Here is a 23404-nt window from a genome sequence, read left to right as displayed (position 1 = left end):
ACTGTTAGGTGATACTCTTTGCAATATGACCTTGGATGTACAACCACTAGTTTTTTCTTGTCCAATTTGGGATGAATTCAGAATACAGTCTTGAGACTAAGTTCATGGAAGGGGTTGACTACTCTCTCACTCTGGCGCCAGTACAACTCAGTGACTTTAAATGTTTTATTTTTTACATTTAAGTATTTTATTTAATTTTGTGAATATATTCACATGGCTCAAAAAATCAACAAGTATAAATAGGTACATGGTGGAAAGTCTGCCTTCTACTCCTGTACCTAGTTCTTACCTCATGCTTCATATTTAATCACTGTTAATTTGTCTATTCTGTATCTTTTCATGTCACTATGCATTGGATCATTTTTATTCTGTTGCATTGATCTGTCTGTAAATTCATACAGCAATATGGCTGTGTTTTATTTTGAGGCTTTATATTAAATTTTAATGTCTAGTAGAAAAAAATAATGTCTAGTAGGGCTGATTTCTCATGCTTACTTTTCTTTTTTCCATTTTCTGTGATGATTATTTGCTTGTTTTAATATAAACTCTAGAATCAGCTTGTCTAGTTTAAAATTATTGGTATTTTAAACAAACTACATATGTATAAATTGATTTAGGGAACACTTATATTTTAATGACATTGTCTACAGAAGCATAGTAAAGTCTCTGAATGATTGATTTATTTTCCGATCGTGCTAAAGGACAAGTGAAATAAAATTTCCAAGTTTCTTTTTTTTTAAGATTTTATTTATTTATCTTTAGAGGGGAAAGGAAGGAGAGAGGGAGAGAAATATCAATGTATGGTTGCCTCTCGTGTGTCCCCTGATGGGAACTGGCCTGCAATCCAGGCATGTGCCCTGACTGGGAATTGAACCGCGATACTCTGGTTCACAGGCCCATGCTCAATCCACTGAGCTACACCAGCCAGGGTTAATTTCCGAGTTTCTAGCTTAGGATTCTGGGTGGAAGCATACTTGTAGCCAAACAAATTATAGGTACATAAACAAGATAAACCAAACAAAATTAACACTGTGTGTGTCTGTGTGTGTGCATGTTGGGGAGGGAAAGAAGGGAAAAAAATCAATTCACTTGATTTTTACTTTTATTTGGAAAAATTTCAAACATTAAGAAAAGAAGCTAGAATAGAATAAATAACACCGGAACACCATCAGATTCAATTATGAACTGGTTGCTTCACTTGCTTTCTTTCTTATACTCACACACACAACAGCACATGCACACACACACAAATTTTTTGTGACTTATTGTCACCCAAATTAAAAAAAATAACAACAGCAAAATACTTACAGAACAAATCACAAACAGGTGGCTAAAATTTTAAATGTGACCTCTCTCTCCTCTTTAGGATAAACTCTACAGCAATTTTCTCTTCCTGTATCTGAACATGTTTGTAGGTTTCTGATAATTTACTCTAATAGTAAATCATCCTAAGAACCTGCATTTCCAGGATTTTTCGTTTTTGTTATGATTTCTACCTCATTAATTTTTTAAAGAGGAAATGCACTCTCCTTTTTCTCCGTGTGATTATTCATTGTTTTTTCTGGTTGAGAATTTGAATTTTCAGCATCACCGTTCTTCTCTGCATTCCTTGGCCTGGCAGCTTCACTGCTGGAGTCTTGCACTGGGCTTATTTCTTCTACAGGCTCTCTAGATGCCACTTCAAAAGAAAGATTTAATGTATTTATGTTTGGAAAGTGGGGAAGAGGGAGAGAAACATCAATTGGTTGCCTAGTATGTATTCCAACTGGGGACTGAACCTACAACCCAGGCATATGCCCTGGCTAGGAATCTAACCAGCGACATTTCACTTTGTGAGGTGATTGATGCCCAACTAACTGAGCCAGACCAGTCAGTGCAATGCCATTTTTTCTTCCTCTGTTTTGCTATTTACATGAGGAGCTGATAAGGAATTATTGGAGCCCTTAGATACTTTTTTTGTGTGTATATGATGGGAGATTTGACTGTTATGACTGGTAGTTGGAGAGACAGGCATTTTCTGGGCTATGCTTCCCTCTGACTCTTTATTCCTAGGTAGTACCTAGATAAAATTCTCTGAAGACATTAATATTTCCGGATGAACTGTAGGAGCTTTCTGCTTTCTATTCTGTCTCTAACTTAATAAACAAAATGCTCCAGAGCACTCTGCTTAATATTGGGAATAGTATTTTCCACAACAGCTTCATGATGAATAAATTTTATGAGAGGAGATTTCAAATTTCCATATCCAAGCTCACCAAAACTTTAAACAATGTTATGCTAGGACTCATAAGATGCTGTAACGATTCCTACCAGTTAACAGACCCAGTGACAATTCCAGTTTTAATAATCAGTTTTTTTCCTTTCTCTGACTGGCTTATTTCACTTAACATAATGTTATCCAGATTCACCCATACAGTCACAAAGGGTAAAATTTTCTTCTTTTTAATGACCAAACAGTATTCCATTGTGTGAATGTTCCATAGTTGTTTTGTCCACTCATCTACTAGTGGACATTGGGTTGCTTCCATATCTTGGTGATTGTAAATAATGCTTCAATAAACATAAGGGTGCTTATGTACTTTTGAATTAGTGTTTTGGGTTCCTTCTGACATATTCCCAGAAGTGGGACCACTATATCAAAAGGAAGTTCTATTTTTAACATGTGAAGAATCTCCATACTGCTTTCCACAGTGGCTGCACCAGTCTGCATTTCTACCAATAGTGTAAACGTGTTCCCTTTCTCCACATTCTCACCATCACTTGTTGTTTATTGATGTATTGATGATAGCCATTTTGATCATTGTGAGATAGTTTCTCATTGTGATTTTAATTTTCATTTCTCTGATGATTAGTGACCTTGAGCATCTTTTCATATGCCTGTCTGCCATGTATATGTCCTCTTTGGAGAGGTGTCTATGTGGAAACTAAAGAACAAACTGAACTAACCAGCAAAACAGAGACACACTCATAGATGGAAAATAGAGCACAGCGAGCTGGGAGATATTAGAGATTGGAGGAATCTAACAACAACAAAAAGGACTCATGGGCATGGATAATAGTATGGTGACTATTGGAGGGAAGGGAGTATGAGGGGCTTAAATGGTAATGAAAAATACAATAAAGAACAGGGCCAAGATGGAGGCATAGGTGTACCTCCTCGCACAACCAAGTTTATGAACAACTGTTGTAGACCACTCTGCCTGGTTCTAGGAATTGCAACTCTACCTCCTGTGGCTAAGGACCTCTGGGATGCGCGACACAGGAGACAAAGCTTGTCTCTGGTAGCAAATGTGCTTCAGTTTCCTCCCTGCCCCCAAAGCATGGTCAGAAGTCCTTGGCAGATAAGAGTCCTCGGAGGAGGGGCAACCTAGGCCAGACACGATCACTTGGGAGGCCATCATGGAAGGACTCGGGGAGGCTTTGACAAAGAGGGAGCAATGTACTCTCACCCCCCGGCTTTGACAAAGCCCGAGTCTCCATGACCTCTGGGAGAAGCACTTCCTGGCTCTAATCCCCTTAAGCCTGAATACCTATTGGGGAGAGGTGCAGCAACTTGCATTGCTAGAGCATGTCCAGGAGGAAAAATCTGGCATCACAAAGACTTCCTGATAAAACTGAAATCTGGACTTCCACCAAGATGGAGGCATAGGTGGATGTGCCCTGCCTTCTCACACAACCAAGTTTAGAGACAACTAAATATTAGCAACAGAAAACATAGCCAGAACACGGAAAATTAAACTTTTTGGAAGTCCGTTAACAACAAATTCTTCAGCTTGACCGGTAAGGGGCGAAACCAGTGGCTGGTGAAGCAGGATTGCACAGGAGGACTTGGTCAGGCGGAATCAGGCGCGCAGAATCCAGGCGCGGCGGAATCCAGGCGCAGGGTTGGACCTAGTGAGCGACTAAGCGAGCCACCAGGCGAGCAACCGCAGGGGAGACAGCGAGGCAGTGGTGCTACGTGTTGATTGTGGTCTCGCATTTGTGCGCAGGTGGACAGGCGAGGGAGTGGGCGGTTGAACCGGGGCCCAGCGGGTCCCGCGGCCAGCGGCAGTGGAGGGCGCCGCAATTTCCCTGCTCTGACCCCACCTCCACATACAGCGTCATAACCCAGCAACTCTGAGTGGCCTGGCCCAGGGGAACCACCTAAGGCACTGCTTCTCACCCAGCTGTGAGAAACAGCAGAGGGGGTCGCCATTTCCCCGCTCTGACCACGTCCCCACATACAGCATCACAACCCAGCCACCTGGGAGTCCAAGGCGTCGCTTCTCACACTTAAAGGGCACGAACAGACCAAAAATGGCACAGGAAGATCTCAAAGCCCCAGAACCTATAGATCTAAGCGATGAAGAAATAGCAAAACTCTCAGACACACAGTTTAAAACACTGGTCATCAGGATCCTCACAGAACTGGTTGATTATACCCACAAATTAGACAAATATATGAAGGCGAAACTAATTGAAATGAATGGAATTGCACAGGACACCAATAGCAATGAAAAGGAAACTGGGACTCAAATCAATGGAGTGGACCAGAAGAAAGCAAATAATGGCCAAACAGAAAAGAGTCAAGAAGCAAGAATTCAAAGAAATGAGGAGAGTCTTAGGAACCTCCAGGACATCTTTAAATGCTCCAACATCCGAATTATAGGGGTACCAGAAGGGGGGAAAGGCACAGCCACCAGTGGAAAACTTATTTGAACAAATAATAAAGGAGAATTTCCCCAATCTGGCAAAGGAAATAGACTTCCAGGAAATTCAGGAAACTCAGAGAGTCCCAAAGAAGTTGGACCCAAGAAGGAACACACCAAGGCATATCATAATTACATTAGCCAAAATTAAAATGAAGGAGAGAACCCTAGAAGCAGCAAGAGCTAAGGGGACAGTCACCTACAAAGGAGTCCCCATCAGACTGTCAGCAGATTTCTCAAAAGAGACCTTACAGGCAAGAAGGGGCTGGAAAGAGGTATTCCAAGTCATGAAATCCAAAGACCTACAACCAAGATTGCTCTATCCAGCATAACTTTCATTTAGAATGGAAGGACAGATAAGGTGCTTCTCAGATAAGATCAAATTCAAGGAGTTCATCATCACCAAGCCTTTATTATATGAAATGTTAAAGGGACTTATCTAAGAAAAAGAAGTTAAAGAAACATGAACAGTGAAAGGACAACAAACTCACAGTTATTAACAACCACACCTAAAACGAAAGCAAACTAAAAGGACAGCTAGATCAGGAGTGGAAACATAGAAATGAAGATCTCAAGGAGGGTTAGCAACAGGGGAGTGGGAGGAGGAGAAGAGGGGAGAAGGTACAGAAAATAAGTAGCATAGACAGTAGATAGAAAATAGAAGGGGGGGGCAAGAATAGCATGGGAAATATAGAATCTAAAGGACTTGAGACACATGGTCATAAACTAAAGGGGGGTAATGATGGGGATGGGGGGTAGGGTGGAGGGGAATGAAAGGGGGAATAGAACAACTGTAACAGCATAATCAATAAAAAAAATTTTTAAAAACTGTGAAATATGCTCTGCTAAGAGAGCTTTCATTCATATGTTAAGAGTTTGAGCAGGAAACCCTAAAACTCTGTTCCTGACAGACTCTGACTCATACTAAGCCCTCAGATTTCTTTGAAATGTTATCTACTGTTTGATCCTTGCCATCCTGTATTCCTGTGTATTACAACCCAATAAAAGCCTTTGGAGGAAGAGCCTGTTCCCCTGAGAAAATGACCAGTGCTCAAGGCCTGTTTCCCCTGAGAATCTGGCCACCTCTCCACCCGAAGCAGATCACATTATGTCTCAGTCATGTTTACTCTCATCTGTGGCGCACCGGGTGACTTGTGAGGAAAGTCACCTCCACAAAGTACCAATGGCGTATTTCACAGACATAGAACAAACACTTCAAAAATTTATATGGAACCATAAACGACCCTGAATAGCTGTTGCAATTTTGAAAAAGAACAGCAAAGTAGGAGGGATCACAATACCTAATACCAAACTATTACAAGGCCAACTGTAATCAAAACAGCCTGGTACTGGCATAAGAACAGGCGCATAGACCAATGGAACAGAACAGAGAGCTCAGAAATAAACCCAGGTTTCTATGGTCAATTAGTATTTGGCAAAAGGGGCAGAAGCATAAAATGGAGTAAAAAATACCCTCTTCAATAAGTGGTGTTTGGAGACCTGGACAGCTACATGTGAAAAAAGGAACATCAACCACCAAACTACACCATACACAAAAATAAATTCAAGGGGGAATGAAAGCCTTAAATATAATTCTTGACACCATAAATGTCCCAGAGGAGAACATAGGCAGGAAAATCACAAATATTTTATGCGGCAATATTTCACCAATATGTCCCCAAGAGCAAAAGACATAAAGGAAAGAATAAACAAATGGGACTTCATTAAAACAAAAACCTTTTGCATAGCTAAAGAAATCATTCGAAAAATGAAGAAGAAACCAACCATGTGCAAAAATATATTTGTAAATGATACCCTTGGACAAGGGTTTGATCTCCAAAATACATAAAGAACTCACATGACTCCACTCTAGAAAGACAAACATCCCAATTAAAAAATGGGCAGAGGACCTGAACAGACACTTCTCCAAGCAGGATGTACGGAGGGCCCAGAGACCTATGAAAAGATGCTCAGCATCACTAACTATCAGAGAGATGCAAATTAAAACCACAATGAGATATCACTTCACACTGGTCAGAATGGCCATCATAACCAGATCAACAATCAAGTGCTGGTGAGGTTGTGGAGTAAAAGGGACCCTAGTGCACTTTTGTTCAGAATAGAGACTGGTTCAGCCATTGTAGAAAACAGTGTGGAATTTCCTAAAAAACCTAAAAATTGAATTTCTTTTTGACCTGGCAATTCCACTGCTGGGATTATACCCTGAGAATTCTGAAAGACTAATTGAAAATACCCTATATGCCCCAATGTTCATAGCAGTACAATTTACAATAGCTAAGAGCTGGAAGAAACCTAAGTGCTCATCAGTAAATGGATCAAAAAACTATGGTACATTTACGCAATGGAATGCTGCACAGCAGAAAGAAAGAAGGAGCTCCTGCCCTTCAAGACAGCATGGATGGAACTGGAGAGCATTATTGTAAGTGAAGTAAGCCAGGCGGTGAAAGACAAATACCATATGATCTCACCTTTAAGTGAAACCTAATGAAAAAACAAACAAGCAAGCAAAATGTAACCCGATATATTGAAATAACGAACAAACTGACAGTAGATAATGAGGACAAGAGGGAGAGAGATAATGGGGTACAGCAAGGAAAAGGTCATCAAGGATCATGTATAAAGGACCGATGGACAAAGCCAAATGAGGATAGAATTGAGGGTGTTAGATGGAGGAGAGGGGGAATCAGTGAAAGTGATGGTGGGAAAATGGAGACAACTACATTTGAACACCAACAAAAATGATTTTAAAAAGTTCGATTTTAAAAAATTCTAACTTCATTTTATAAGCCAGGAAGAATCATCCAATTGTTCCCTTTTGGTTCTTTGTATTCCTCAATTTGACATGTAGTTAGTTCTTTTTCATAAAATTTGAAGCTTTGTTCTCTCAGTGGAAAGAACCATTGAATGTTATAGAGTGGTTATGCTCCAGCTTTTCACCAGCTCCTACCCACTTATTTAGAATCTCTTCAATGTAAACACCATTTGCCTTAAATGGATTTTTCCTGTTTTTCTAAATTACATTTATTTCAGGATTTGTAGGGTAACAAACTGACAGTAACTGTAGAGGAGGGGAGAGAGGGATAAGAAGGCAAAGAAGCAGAAGTGTTATCAAGGAACATGTATAAAAGACCCATGGACAAAGACAATGGGGGGATTGAATGTGATAGGTGGGGTGGTTAGGATGGGGTAAAGTAACGGGGAGAAATTGAGGAATGGGGGAATTTACTATGGCATAACAATAAAAAATTAAATTTGCTGGAATGACTTTGGTTAATAGAGTTCTATAGGATTCAGATATACAGATCTACAATACATCACCTCTATATTGTACTTTGTGTTCACTACCCCAAGTTGCCTCCTTCCATCAACATTTATCCCCTCTTTACCTTCTCCTACCTTTCCTCGCCCTCTTTCTCTCTGGTAATCTCCATACTGTTGTCAGTGTTTATCAGGTTTTTTTCCTTGCTTAATCCGTTCACCTTTTCCACCCAGCCCCCAACCCTCTTCTCTTCTGACAGCTGTTTGTTAGTTTATTTTGTTTATTAGATTCCACATATAGGTGAAATCATGTGGTATTTATCTTTCTCTGGCTAGCTTACTTCACTTAGCATAATATTCTCCATGCTCTCTCAAAGGGTAATATTTCCTGCTTTTTTATGGCCAAGTGGTATTTCATTATATAAATGTACCACAACTTTTTATTTATTTTTATAGCAAATTTTATTTTATTTATTTTTTTATATTAAATTTTATTTAGTTACTTTTCAAGTACATTTTTTTACACATCTACTGATGAGCATTTGGGTTGCCTCCAAATCTTGCCTATTGTAAACAATGCTGCAATGTATATATAGGGTGCATATATTCTTTCAAATTAGTGTTTTGGTTTTCTGTGGATATATTCATAAAAGTTTAATTGCTGGATTATAATGCAGTCCATTTTAATTTTTTTTTTTGAGAGAGGGGAAAGGAAGGAGAAAGAGTGGGAGAGAAACATCAATGTGTGGTTGCCTCTCATGCGTCCCCTGCCAGGGACTGGCCTGCAACCCAGGCATGTGCCCCGACTGGGAATCGAACCGCGATCATTTTAAATTTTTTGAAGTAACTCCATACTGCTCTTCACATTGTGTGCATTCAGTAAAACCTCAGATATTTCTCATAGCTACATATTTTCTGATGTATCTTCTCAGGCAAGGTAAACAAAAGAAAAATTAAACAAATTGTTCTACATCAAAGTAAAAAGTTTTTGCACAGCAAAGGAAAACATCAACAAAATAAAAAGACAACCACTGAATGGGAGTACACATTCCCCAATATATCTGATAAGGGCTTAATATCCATAATTTATAATAAACTTACAGAACTCAACACCAAAGAAAAAAACAATCCAAGTAAGAAATTGGCAAAGTACCTGTATAGGCACTTCCTCAAATAGGACAAATGGATGACTAATAGATATATGAAAAAATACTCAACATCACTAATCATCAGAGAAATGCAAGTTAAAACCACAATGAGACATCACCTCACACCTGTCAGAAAGGCTACCATCAATATATCAACAAATGTTGAGGAGGATGTGGAGGAAAGGGAACCCACCAGCACTGATTGATGGTGGGAATGGAATTTTATTCTTATAAAAACAAATGTAGCTTAAGTAATTTTAATATCAGTATCTTTGAAGCTTTGGTACTGGTGCTGGTATTTGTACAAATCCTTCGCACTATAAAAATTTCTTTTTGATTTGTCATTTGCTTCAGTGGAATCAGCACCCTGCCCAGCTGACACCTACTATCTGGGCCTCCTGGTCCACTGCAAAACTTGCATGATGCAGGGCAGCCCTATGGCTGGCTCCAGGGGCTGCTGGGGCTGCTTGGGCTGCTCAGGCTGGGGCTATGAATCTGTCTGCCAGGTGGAGTTGCAGTCCTCCACCATGATGTGCTTGCCCAAGCTGACCTTGCCCAGCAGGCTGCCCACTGAAGAAGTGAAAGTGGATCTGGGGCTGCTGCAGGACTTCTTTGGGTTGCTAGGACCCTAAGACTCAGGCATGGCCACAGCAAGGGGGCTGGGTAGCAGCTTCTGATTACCCACCAAAGAACTACCAAAGTAAGTTGAGCAGCAGATAAGCACACTACTTATTTTTTCAAATGAAACCTTTACTAGGGTTTTAATGTATCAGCTTGAAGTTATGTGTGTTTATGTGTGTATATAAATGAAATTATGATATCAAATTTCAGCAGAAAAATTTTGGAGACAGCCACAGCATGCCTTTTCTTTTTAAGGGTTATCTTCCTATGGTTTTATTTCTTAGGAGTCTCGTTAGCACTTCTCTGACAACCCTCCCCCCAAGCAAATGAAAGAGAATCAAAGAACAGTGAGGGCTGTTAAAAATGGTATTCTGGAACATCATTCTGATTTCCCTTAGCGAACCATTTTGACATTTTATCAGACTGTGTGTAGTAGTCTATGGAGATTTCACTTATATTAAGACTTAAAACCCATAAAAATCAATTGTACTTTTTGTTGTATTTGCATTTATATAGATCTTTTAATATATTTTATATTATAGTTCTTTACAGACCAATGAATTATATAGTTTTATGGTAAGGGCTATAACTAGCAAAATTGACAGCTCTTATTTACAAAAGTTTCTATTTTACACATTTCTGCATGTGTAAAGGAATGTTGCAGATTATATAAAAGTGTAAATGTAGGGGAATTAATTAATACATAGCAGCAGTTACAGCCTGGCCTTACTATGTTAACAGTGATCAGAAAACATGCTCAGTAAATGGATATGAAGGAACTTTTATTAGCTCAGGCAACCAACCATTGATACATCACATCAGTTATGATCACATCAGTGCTCCTTTACATAGCATAAGGATTTACTTTTGCTAAACAACAAAACAAACAAGCAAGCAGAATAAACACAATAGACACTGAAATAAAGAATAGGGGGACAGTGACCACAGGGGAGAGGGGAGGAAATTTAAGGGGAAAAAAGGGGAGGGGTTTGGAGGAACCAGTATGAAGGACACAAGGACAAGAACTAACGGGGGTGGAAATGGGAGGGAGGTAGGGAGCACGGGGTGGGATGGGCTGGGATGGGAGAAATAGACAAAAAACTGTACTTGAAAAGTAACTAAATAAAATTTTTTAAAAAAAGGATTTGCTTTTGGCCAGGACATATATCTAGAGGTGGCAAACATTTATTCACAACTTAGACTTGAACTCTTGGCTATAAAAGGGATGTTTGAAAGCCTATGTATCACTAAGCAGGATTACAACAATCATAGAATCTTGTCTACTCTTCATGACTATTTTCACAGCACACAATTGGAAAGATTTTCCATGTATTTGTAAGAATACACAGATTGTGTAATTAGCAAATGAGAAAAGTAATGAGTTGAGGTGAGAAAAAAAGAGACAATGTATAAAAAATGTAATTTATTCCAAAAATTAGGAGTTTTACTATTTTCTAAATTCATCTCCCTCTCAATGGTCATGTTTTAAAAAATATTACATGCCTTAATGTGTCAGTGTATTAACTATATGGAGCCCTTCTTGTCTTCATACTGGGGGTACTCTTATGCTTTGAAAAAAGATGTTTGATCTTCTTTCATATAACTTAAATTCAATAATAATATACTTTAAGGACTACTATGAAAACTTTTAACTGATATTATCAGTTATGGATCTTCGGGTTGTATATGAAGTAAAAACTTACTGATTCATGTGTATATATTAACCCTTTACAAATAATCAGAAAACCTTAGAATTGAATGAACTCTTTATATAACACTTATCATGGAATTAAGAATTTAAAGGTTGCCCTGGCCAGTGTGGCTCAGTTGGTTGGAGCACAGGTTTGATTCCTGGTCAGGGCACTTGCCTAAGTTGCTTGTTGGGTCTCTAGTTGGGGTGCAGATGAGAGGCAACAAACTGATGTTTCTCTCTCACATCAGTGTTTCTCTCCTTCCCTTCCCCAGTCTCTCTAAAACTAATAAGCATGTCTACAGGTGAGGATAAAAAATTTTTTTAATTTGTTTTTTTTATTTTAATTGTTGTTCAAGTACACTTTTCTGCCCTTTGCCCCCATCCCAACCCACCACTCCAGCCCCCCACCTCTCTCCCATTTGTACCCTTCCCCGTTGCTTTTGTCCATGTGTCCTTTATACTTGTTCTTTAAACCCTTCCCCTTTTCTCCTGAAATTCCCTCCCCACTCCCCTCTGGTCATTGTCAGCCTGTTCTCAATTTCAATATTTTTGGTTATATTTTGCTTGTTTGTTTGTTTGTTTTGTTGATTAGGTTCCTGTCAAAGGTGAGATCATATGGTATTGTCTTTTACCACCTGGCTAATTTCACTTAGCATAATGCTTTCCAGTTCCATCCATGCTGTCCCAAAGGGTAGAAGCGCCTTCTTTCTTTCTGCTGCATAGAATTCTATTGTGTAAATGTACCATAGTTTTTTTGATCCATTCATTTACTAATGGGCACCTAGGTTGCTTCCAGCACTCTCATCAAAATAAAAAGCTTCTGCACAGCTAGAGAAAACAGAATTAAAATAAAAAGAGAACCAACTGTATGGGAAAACGTATTTGTCAATGATACCTCAGACAAGGGTTTAATCTCCAAAATATACACAGAACTCACATGACTCCACTCTAAAAAGACAAGCAACCCAATTAAAAAATGGGCAAAAGACTTGAACAGACAATTCTCCAAGGAGGACAGACAGAGGATTCAGAGACACATGAAAAGATGCTCAGTATTGCTAGCTATCAGAGAGATGCAAGTTAAAACCACAATAAAATACCACTTCACACCAGTCAGAATGGCCATCGTAAACAAAGCAACAAATAACAACTGCTGGTAAGGTTGTGGAGAAAAGGGAACCCTAGTGCACTGTTGGTGGGATTGCAGGCTGGTACAACCACTATGGAAAACAGTATGGAATTTTGTCAGAAAACTAAAAATGAATCTGCCTTTTGACCCAGCAATTCCACTGCTAGGATTATATCCTAAGAACCGTGAAATACCAATCCAAAAGAATCTATGCACCTCAATGTTCATAGCAGGATAAAAAAAAAAAATTTAACTTGAAGGTTAAAAGTTTCTTGCCATAGAGTTAGTGTGTCCCCCAAAATTCATTTGTTGCAACCCAATTCCCAGTGTGATTGAATTTGGAGGTGAGGCCTTTTGGGAGATGATTAAATCATGAGGGGCAGAGCCTTCAGAAGTGGGATTAGTGTCCTTATAAAAGAGACCTCAGAGGCATCCATTTTCCCCTCTGCCCTGTGAGGAGAGCAAAAAGCCAGTTATAAGCTAGGAAACTGGTGCCAGACATCATGTCTGCTACTTTCTTGATCTTGGACTTCCATTTAGTTATCCTCATGGTTCCTGTGTCTGGATCATCACTAGAATCCACCTGAGAAGCTTTATAAAACAGATTGCTAGTCCCAGACCAGACCTACTGAATCAAATTTTTCCAGGAGCAGTGAAATATTTCCAGTACTTCTAGGGGACTCTTATGACAAGCCAGATTTGAGAATTATGGATTTGGACAAAAGCTAACCAAATTTGGTGGATTTTTATCTCATGGTTTAATGAAAAATGAGGATTCCACTATATCTGTAGATGATGTGCATTTTGAATTAATTATGCTGTCGTGACATAATTTTATTTTTTTAAGATTTTATTCATTTATCTTTAGAGGGGAAGGGAAGAGGAGAGGAAGAGAAATATCAATGTATGATTGCCTCTGGTGTGTCCCCAGCTGGGAAATGGCCTGCAACCCAGGCATATGCCCTGACTGGGAATCGAACCGCAATCCCTTAGTTCATAGGCCTCTGCTCATGACATAATTTTAGATGACTTCACCCTGCACAACAAAAATATAGGCTCTAGCTTGACTTACCTAAGAAACTTACATCTAGCTTTGCTCTACTTTTTTTAAATCAGCTATTCAAAATGTTGAAGTGATATTTAATTATCCCCCAGGCAGTTTTGCTCTGTACTAACCAGCCCCTAAAAATCTTATAGGTCCTATATTCTAACTCTTCAATGGCTTTTGCTTTCCTCAGAAATCTAGTTTCTCTAAACACAGAGACATAGCACCAATAGCACACTAACACTGAGGAATATAAAGTTGACTAATAACTAGTCTTGCTAGAATAGCCATTTCTAATGCCAAGAAATTAAACTTAGTTATTTCAGTTTTGGTTGACCATTAGAGTAGATAATTAAAATTAATACTATATAAGCATTTCTATAGTCAATCCAGACTTTACGAAATCAGACCTTCATATCTTTTTTGTTTTTAAGATATCTAAGCACATATGTATACATGAACCTATGCATAGTTGTCTGAGTGTTAATTGGACCACTGTGATCAGAAATAGTTGATTTGACATAACACTGACAATATTGCATTACCTAGTTTCTAATAACTAAAATAAGATGCTTGAACTAATCATGAGTTCCTCTCACAAAAATAACGAATTTAAGCTAATTGGCTGAACTTATCTAATATGCTGAAATCTGAACAAAGCCTTCCTTTTCACCCACTTTTTTAAACCTAAACCAACAAAGAACCAGCTGAGATATCAATACAAAGTAAAACTGAAATATCAAAACATCTGCCACACTGATTGTGAATTGCCGAAACCTTAGTTTAATTCCTTAGTGCAAACTGCCAAATGAGGATATAGCTCTATTTTGTCTGGTTCAGTAGACAAGTTGATCCTCAGGGGGAGCAGGAATAGAAACTCTTAATCAAAAACCACCTGGCTCCATCTAGTTAACTCTGGTAAATTAAAACTAATTCCTCCTGCCCTGGCTGGCATAGCTCACTGGATTGAGCATGGGCCTGCGAACCAAAATATCGTGGTTCAATTCCCAGCCAGGGCACATGCCTGGGTTGCAGGCCAGTTCCCAGTAGGGGACGCATGAGAGGCAACCATACATTGATACTTCTCTCCCTCTCTCCTTCCCTTCCCCTCTAAAAATAAATAAATAAAATATTTTTTAAAAAACTAATTCCTCCTGAATATTTTCTGTTAGATTATCTATATGTTTATTATTTGTTCTGAGTATATACAGACAGACATACCCATGATTTCAACTGCATTGACTATTGCATAATACCATTTAATTTATGAATTTTCTTGTTAATTTACCTGAGCATTGTCTTTTACTTTGTAGCAACACACCATACCCATTTTAGAGAGTTTTCTAATAAGAAAACATTTTGTGGAACAATATTTAAATAAACTCAGTTGATTGATCCCTTGATATTTGCTAACTGAGGTTCAACATAATATGCTTTCAGTCTCAAATAGCAATAAGCATCAAAATTTCTGTTGTAAAACTGTTCTGGAGTGCATGTGTGTATGCCTAACACCTTATTTCTGTACAATCATTTTATCTTTTCAATGCAGTTTCACATCCATTATTCTAGTTAACCTCCATATTTTAAATTAAATATATTCACATTAAACCTATTTAAAATTCCCCCATCATCAAAGCAATATAACTTACTCATATATTTAAATAACACATATTTGCTATTAAAACTGACAGGAATTACTTCATGTTTTCTTTATGTTGCCTTCTTCTGTTTCTCCTTTTTTTTTTAAGATTTTATTTATTTGTAGAGAGAGGGGAAGGGAGGAAGAAAGAGAGAGAGAGAAACATCATTGTGTGGTTGCCTCTCACTCACCCTCTACTGGAGATCTGGCCCACAACTCAGGCATGTGCCTGAGACTGGATATCGAACCGATGACCCTTTGCTCAGCAGGCCAGCGCTCAGTCCACTGAGCTATACCAGCCAGGGCTGTTTCTCTTGTTTTTAGTGGTACCCGTACTTGTCAATTTTGCTCCTGTGTCAACATTTAATATTTAAGTTTCTATTATGTCCAAGAGCCCTTGCTAGATGCTAAGGAAAATACAAAAAGCAGTGAAATATCTTTTGCCTCAAAGTATTTGCATTCTAAAAGGAAAGTAAATAATATACTATTCTAAGTATAATTGACTTTCCTCACATTTTAAATTTAGTCCCACCAGGGTCCTGGTTTTAAGCCTCTCTTTCCTGTTTGCTAATGAATTACCTAAAGGCAAAGATTGAGTTTTACTGATTTTTCCAATCCTAGCATTGATCCCAGTGTTGAACATGTACTAGATGTTTGCTGTTTCATGTAACTCCCTGTTTTAAACCTTTAATTTCTCTTTATTGCCTTAAATATAGAATATAAGCCCTCAGCATATTAGGTAAGCCTTTTGTGATTTAGGTCTACACTCTCCTGTGTGATAGCCACTGGCACATATTTTGAGCATTTGAAATGTAACTAGTCTGAACTGAGATGTACTTAAAGGCAAAATACACATTAGATTTCAATGACTTAGTAAGAAAGCAATGATATAAAAGTTCTCATCAATAATTATTATCTTGATTATATGTTGAAAAGACATTTCAGTCATATTAAAGTAAATATAGTTTATTAAAATCAATTTCATTTTATTTTTGCTTTTTAAAATGTGGTTAATAGAAAACTTTAAATTACATACATGGCTTATATTTATGACTCATTTTTGATGACAGAGATGCTCAAGCACCCTTCTCACCTCATATCCCTTATTTTTCACATCCACCTTTTTTCCCACCCTTAAAAAATCTCTGTGCTCTGTGAACCGGACAATCGCAGTTCGATTCCCAGTCAGGGCACATGTCTGGGTTGCAGGCCAGTTCCCTACAGGCCAGTTCCCAGCAGGGGATGCACGAAGGCAACCATACATTGATGTTTCTCTCCCTCTCTCCTTCCCGTCCCCTCTAAAGATAAACAAATACAATCTTAAAAAAAAATCTCTGTGCTATCTTCCAAAACACACGCTAAACTCTCACATCAATACCTTTGCAGCTTTGCCTGGCATACATGCTTTTAGCACAGTCCCTGGAAAAAGCTAACTCACTGCACTTCACCTCAGACCACTCCCTCCCAAGACATATTTTAGATGTCCCGTGTCTGTAATACCACATCATCCCGCGTAAAGCTTTATCTAGGACTCACACACTATATTGTACTTCTTAGTTTACTTTTGCCACTTTTTTGGTAGATTTTATTTATTTATTTTTAGAGAGAGGGGAAGGGAAGGAGAAAGAGAGGGAGAGAAACACCAATGTACGGTTGCCTCTTGAACACCCCCTACTGAGGACCTGCCTGCAACCCAGGTATGTGCCCTGACTGGCAATCAAGCCGGTGACCCTTTGGTTCACAGGCCCATGCTCAATCCACTGAGCTACATTAGCCAGGGCTACTTTTGCCTCTTTTAAAACTTGAGCTGAGCCTTTCTGACTCTACTGCACTGAACACAGTTTCTAGTTTAGAATATCTCTTAATTTTTGTTGAGGGAATACAAGAAGGACCTAGTTGAATAGCAAATCTAAAGGGAAATTTTTAGATATTTTTTCTTTGAATCTGGACAATAGCCTTAACCCAAACATACTAACGGAGACACCCCTCCCCTCTCACCCTCTTACCAGGTCAAATTGAAGTCCACAGTGGACCAAAAATCCCTCCACTCATCCCTCAGAAACGAACAAATAAAAACACCAACCCCCCAATAGAAACCACTACAGAGTTTCATGTAAAACTATTAAACATTTATTTTTGAAAGGTTAACTTTCATAAAACAAAAAACTCAGTGTCATCTGGTCATCACTCTAATGTCAGAAGGTCATGGGAAAATAACTGCCTCTTATAAATGGCTTGGAAAAGCTGTGGAACAAAGTGACATGCCATGGCTGGTGTGGCTCAGTGGATTGAGCACCAAACTGGGAGTGTCACAGGGTCGATTCTCAGTCAAGGCTCATGCCTGGGTTTTGGGCCAGGTACCCTGTAGGGAGTACACAAAAGGTGACTACACATTGATGTTCCTCTTCCTCTTTTTCTCCCTCCCTTCCCCTCTCTCAAAATAAAGAAATAAAATATTTTTAGAAGGAAAATGACAGTGCCCTCTCAAAACAGTCATTAATTCATTTTTTATCAGAGCCTTAACTTTTCACTTGAAGACAGGGTGTTTCTGCAATGGTGGCTTCCTCTTTCGTACTCAGAAAGGTCGATAAAGTCTCTGGTAACCACTACCAAAAGCAGCCGCCTGGTTTAGTTGCACATTGTAAATAGCAAATGCAGTTCCAATGGTTGAGTCCCATGGTTACATACAACAATATACTTTCCACCACCCACCACCACAGCTATTAAAAACTGGCTGGTTATTGTAAGCATCATAGAAATGGCCATACATTTGATCAGAAAAATTAAAGCCTTGGTTTCAGGCTGAAATTGAAATTGAAACAAGCATCAAAAGAGATGTTCCCAACATCTCTCATTGCCCCACAAACATTTTGGTTAACTCCACAAGCATTCGGGTTTGTGGGGAACTCTCCTCCTACCCAGTGGTTGCCTAGCCTGGGAAAGGGAATATCTCCATTTCCCTTCAGTTGTGGCTTTCAACTTTCATTGTCCATGGCAATTTTAGCTTTACACCACCTGGAGCCAATAAGATGATATCTGGTTTCTAACAGTCTCCTCAGTGGGGTGTCATCAGTATAGGTAATAAAAGAAAAAGCTCATCTATTTGTTCTTGAACAAACTGGCAGGGCAGCTCAATATTATCAATCAATCCAAATGTCCCAAAGTACTCTCTGCTTTTTTCTTCAAATAGCTTAGGGTTACCGCACCCACAGAAACCTTTTTTGGAGGGAATTTTAATTCCAAGGCTTGAGCCCTTCTAAGTTCAAATTTCCTGCCATCCACTTTGTGCTATTTGATTTGGAGCACCTTGTCAATGGCAGCACTACCTTCGAAAAGCACAAACGTGAACCCTCTGGATACTCCTGTTTCTGAGTGGGTTTTAATAGTAAAATGGATAATCTCACCATATTGAGACAAATATTCAAAAAGAGCTCCCTTACTACTTTTATGGGAGAGCCCCCCGATGAACATTTTGCTGGCCATATGCTGAATCTTGCTGTCCTCAATTCTGAAGTTTTAAAGGGAGTTTTACAATTAGTTTGCTCATCACACAGCTGAGGTGGTCCATTTTCCTGAGGTTGGCAGCTTTGGGGCTTTCTGGGAAAACACATGCTTGATCCTTAACTGTTAGGGCACAGCATGGCAGTAAGTGCTGGAGGGGATGCAACAGAGACATAATGACATGAGACCAAGGAAGTGAGTGATTGGAAGTTTTGAAATGAGCAATCAGAATTCATGATTTTATCGAAGCCGTGAATGCCACATAGAGGTTGGCTTGCCATCAGGCATTTATTTATTATACTGTCCTTAAAACGTTAGTCCTCCACAAAAGAAAAGCTTGGCGAGAGCACAAGCACCTTGTTCTCTTCAGGTAGTAGCTCTCTCAAATTCAGTTTAACTAATGTTTTTGTCTTTCAGATGGGCATTGCCTGTGTAAATGATCATCCTTTCATTGCCTTCTTTAGGTAAATTCTTATTCCATTACTGTATTTGGGGGCAGAGTTTGGAAAAGAGTTGGGGAGGACATAGAATAGAAAGTAGATTACAGGAAAAGCAACTTTCTATGCTAAAACATTTTAAATAATAGCGATGTTGAGTTAGAATTTACTTACCATACAATTTGATGTTCTGAAGTTTTTCATGTATTTAGAGAGTTATGTGATTGCCAAATGTAATTACCACCATTTTATTTTATTTTATTTTTAATTTATTTGATTTTAGTCCTTGTTCAAGTACAGTTTTCTGCCTTTTACCCCCATCCCAGCCCACCCCCAAGCCCTCCCCACCTCGCTCCCATTTCCACCCTTGTTGCTATTGTCCAAGTGTCATTTATATTTGTTCCTGCAAACCTTCCCCCTTTTCCACTGAAATTCCCTCCCCACTCCCCTCTGGTCACTGTCAGCTTCTTCTCTATTTCAGTGTCTTTGGTTATATTTTGATTGTTTGTTTTGTTGGTTAGGTTCCTGTTAAAAGTGAGAACATATGGTATTCGTCTTTCACAGCTTGGCTCATTTCGCTTAGCATAATGCTTTCCAGTTCCATCCATGATGTCGCAAAGGGTAGGAGCTCCCCCCTTTTTTTTCTGCTGCATAGAATTCCATTGTGTAAATGTACCATAGTTAAGTGCTGAAAGCAACCTAGGTGCCCATCTTTATTCCATTGTAATTTTTCTTCTTTCAATTCACTCGTGTTCCAATAAGACACTACTCTTGATCATGTACTTTCTATTCTTGTCATCCAAATCATATATTTCTTGTCATTATTGCTTTTCCAGTACTATTGTAAATAATTGTTGCTCCATACAATTGTACATACTACACAGCAACCATCAGTGAACTTAGAACACTTCATTTTATTCCTGAGCATTAGTATTGTTGTGGATAACTATATTCTCTCTCACACTATACTTAATTTCTATCCTTTACTCTCACTATACCACCATTTCATTTTAGAAACCATTTGTCTCCCCCCAAACAGAATTTTTTTTATCTCATTAATCAGTCACTCCTGATTTTCCCCTCAACCTTCCCAAATCAGACAATCTGTGATCTTTTGTGTCTGACTTCTTTCACTTCGACCATTGATTGCTAGGTTCTTCCATGGCATGCCATGTTTCAGTATTCCATCCATTTTTATAGGTGAATAGTATTTCATTGTATTGAGATATCACATTTTGAATATCCATTTCTCTAAAATAATATTTGAAAGCACTGATGCTCTTACAGCATTCTACATCTGTGTCATAGTTAAAATAAGTACAAGAAATTCTTTTCTGGCAGTCATTTGCATTTCTGAATTCTGGCACCATCCATTGGTGCACTTAGAATTCATCACAATTGTCCAGTCTATTGAGATGTTATTTAATATTAGCTTAACTGTTACTTACACATGAAGGCCAAACATTAAATTCTTCAGCTCAGTTTGGCTACTTCAAGGTGGGCATTGCTTAACCCCTGTATTGTTCAAATGTCAACTGAGTTAGCTTTTAAGGGGAAGTGCTATTATTCCTCCACAGCACCTTTCCCCAGGATCTATATATATTATACTTGCAACTGAATAGTATTCCATTGCATCAATTCCTGCAATGACTCATTTCTTTTTAAAAATCCTACTGTTAATAATAATACCACCTTATTCTGTCTGCAAATGTGTACTCATCATCATTTGGAGATAAGTAAAATGAAACTGTTTTTAAAATACCCTCAGTGAAATAAAATTGTACAGAAACTGAACCATTTAACAACAAAGGTAAAAGCAAAACCTTTAGGGGAAAAAAAACTCTGATTCACACTTTAACCATAAGCTATTTGAAACCACAGCTGCTCCCACATTTTACACACTATTCCACATCCTCATGTTTTTTTTCATTATGAACATTCATCCCCAAATGCCTTTATTTTCTCCTCAGCCAGAGACTGTTCCCATTCGAACTGCCTAACCCTTATAGCCTCTTCTAAGAGCCTCACCTCTGTAAAACAATCACATTTTTTATACATGTTTATCAAGGAGCTTATAAATGCATTGGTCAGTGAACTTCTCATTGGACAGGCAGTGTGCCATACTTAAAGGTCTCAACACTTAGGATAATACATATAATATTTAACACAATAAAAAAAGAAAAAAAGGAACTGGCTAAGTGCTTGCTGAAATAAGCTAAGCACTGGAGTTCTGAGAGACACAATTTTAAAAAGCATTGGTCTAACTGCACTGTGAGTAGATAATCCAGCAGCAGATTACTTCCTGAATGCTGATCTATCACAAATTTGGACCTATGACCTATAATTCCTATGAAAGAGGCTGAAAGTTTGAGATTTTCTTATTTCTGGGTCATTTTAAAATTGACTGAAATAACCACGGAGTAGCCAGAGCTCCCTTCAGCTCCCGCTTTCACTAGAATGAAAATCTTAGAGTAATTATACCCTCTGTGTATTTCTAAACTAATGAGGCACCTTGATGACTAGTTATTTACCTGTGGCTATCATTAGGCCATGGCTGAAGTCATAGTTTTGACCCTTGTGTGGGCTGCTTAGCTTTACTTGATTATATGACTATAAATTGCACCCATTACCCCAGTTCTGAGCCTTGTAAATGCTTGTCCCCTGGTCACAGGGACCACTGGGTCTGAGCATATCAATGAATCAGTGAAAAGACTATCTTCATTTGTGTATACCAAATTCAAATAATTTAACCTACTGATCTTGGGTCACTGGTGTCATCTTGGTACCCAAAAGACAACAAATTATTGCAATAATTACTTTTAAGGCAGTTAAAGGAAGCATTTTTTTTAAAAGTTATATCTACTCCTGGACCCCTAATAAAAATAATTATGCTCAATGAGGTACTTCCCCCCACACACATGCTCCAAGATCTTTAAATGTCTTAAATGTTTTTGAAGTAACTCCTTTTCACTTTAGTGTATGAAGAAATTAAAACCTGTGCTATTTAGCTTTAGCTTTCCATGTTGATGTTGCCACAAAACGTTTTTTCTTATTTGTTTTTTAATTATTCTATTGTTGTTCAAGTACAGTTGTCTCATTTACCCCCATCCCTCCCCCTCACTCCAGCCATTCCCACCTTCCTCTCCTGATTCCACCCACCCCTTGCTTTTGTCCATGTGTCCCTTATACTTGTTCTTGAAAACCTTTCCCCCATTTCCCCCATTATCCCCAACCACTTCCCCTCTGCTTACTGTCAGATTATTCTTAATTTCAACAACTCCGGTTATATTTTGCTTGCTTGTTCATTTTGTTGATTAGGTTCCACTTATATGTGAGGCCATATGGTATTTGTCTTTTATACCCTGGCTTATTTCACTTAGCATAATGCTCTCCACTTCCATCCATGGTGTTGCAAAGGGAAGGAGCTCCTTTCTTTCTGCTGTATAGTATTCCATTGTGTAAATGTACCATAATTTTTTGATCCACTCATCTACTGATGGGCACTTAAGTTGCTTCCAGCTCTTGGCTATTATAAATTGTGCTGCTATGAACATTGGGGCATGTAGGTTATTTTCAATTAGTCTTTCAGAATTCTCAGGGTATAACCCCAGCAGTGGAATTGCCAGGTCAAAAAGAAATTCAATTTTTAGGTTTTTTAGGAAATTTCACACTGTTTTCTACAATGGCTGAACCAGTCTCTATTCTGAACAAAAGTGCACTAGGGTCCCTTTTACTCCACAACCTCACCAGCACTTGATTGTTGATCTGGTTATGATGGCCATTCTGACCAGTGTGAAGTGGTATCTCATTGTGGCTTTAATTTGCATCTCTCTGATAGTTAGTGATGCTGAGCATCTTTTCATAGGTCTCTGGGCCCTCCGTACATCCTGCTTGGAGAAGTGTCTGTTCAGGTCCTCTGCCCATTTTTTAATTGGGATGTTTGTCTTTCTAGAGTGGAGTCATGTGAGTTCTTTATGTATTTTGGAGATCAAACCCTTGTCCAAGGGTATCATTTGCAAATATATTTTTGCACATGGTTGGTTTCTTTTTAATTTTTCGAATGATTTCTTTAGCTATGCAAAAGGTTTTTGTTTTAATGAAGTCCCATTTGTTTATTCTTTCCTTTATGTCCTTTGCTTTAGGGGACATATTGGTAAAAAATATTGTTGTGTGGAATATCTGAGATTTTCCTGCCTATGTTCACCTCCAGGACTTTAATGGCAT

The 23404-nt window shown here is 38.6% G+C and overlaps 1 pseudogene; it reads right to left on the bottom strand.

Annotated features, from left to right (window-relative positions):
* Positions 1–1508: 1508 nt before the first annotated feature.
* LOC128626207 (opioid growth factor receptor-like protein 1) overlaps positions 1509–23404 on the bottom strand; it is a 36167-nt pseudogene continuing 14271 nt past the window's right edge.

Source organism: Artibeus jamaicensis, unplaced genomic scaffold (genome assembly GCF_021234435.1).
Source record: "Artibeus jamaicensis isolate MK-2021 breed Jamaican fruit bat unplaced genomic scaffold, CSHL_Jam_final scaffold_378, whole genome shotgun sequence".
Classification (NCBI taxonomy): Eukaryota; Metazoa; Chordata; class Mammalia; order Chiroptera; family Phyllostomidae; genus Artibeus; species Artibeus jamaicensis.
Note: the sequence above shows the minus strand (reverse complement) of the source record. Positions and strands in the feature narration are given on the sequence as shown.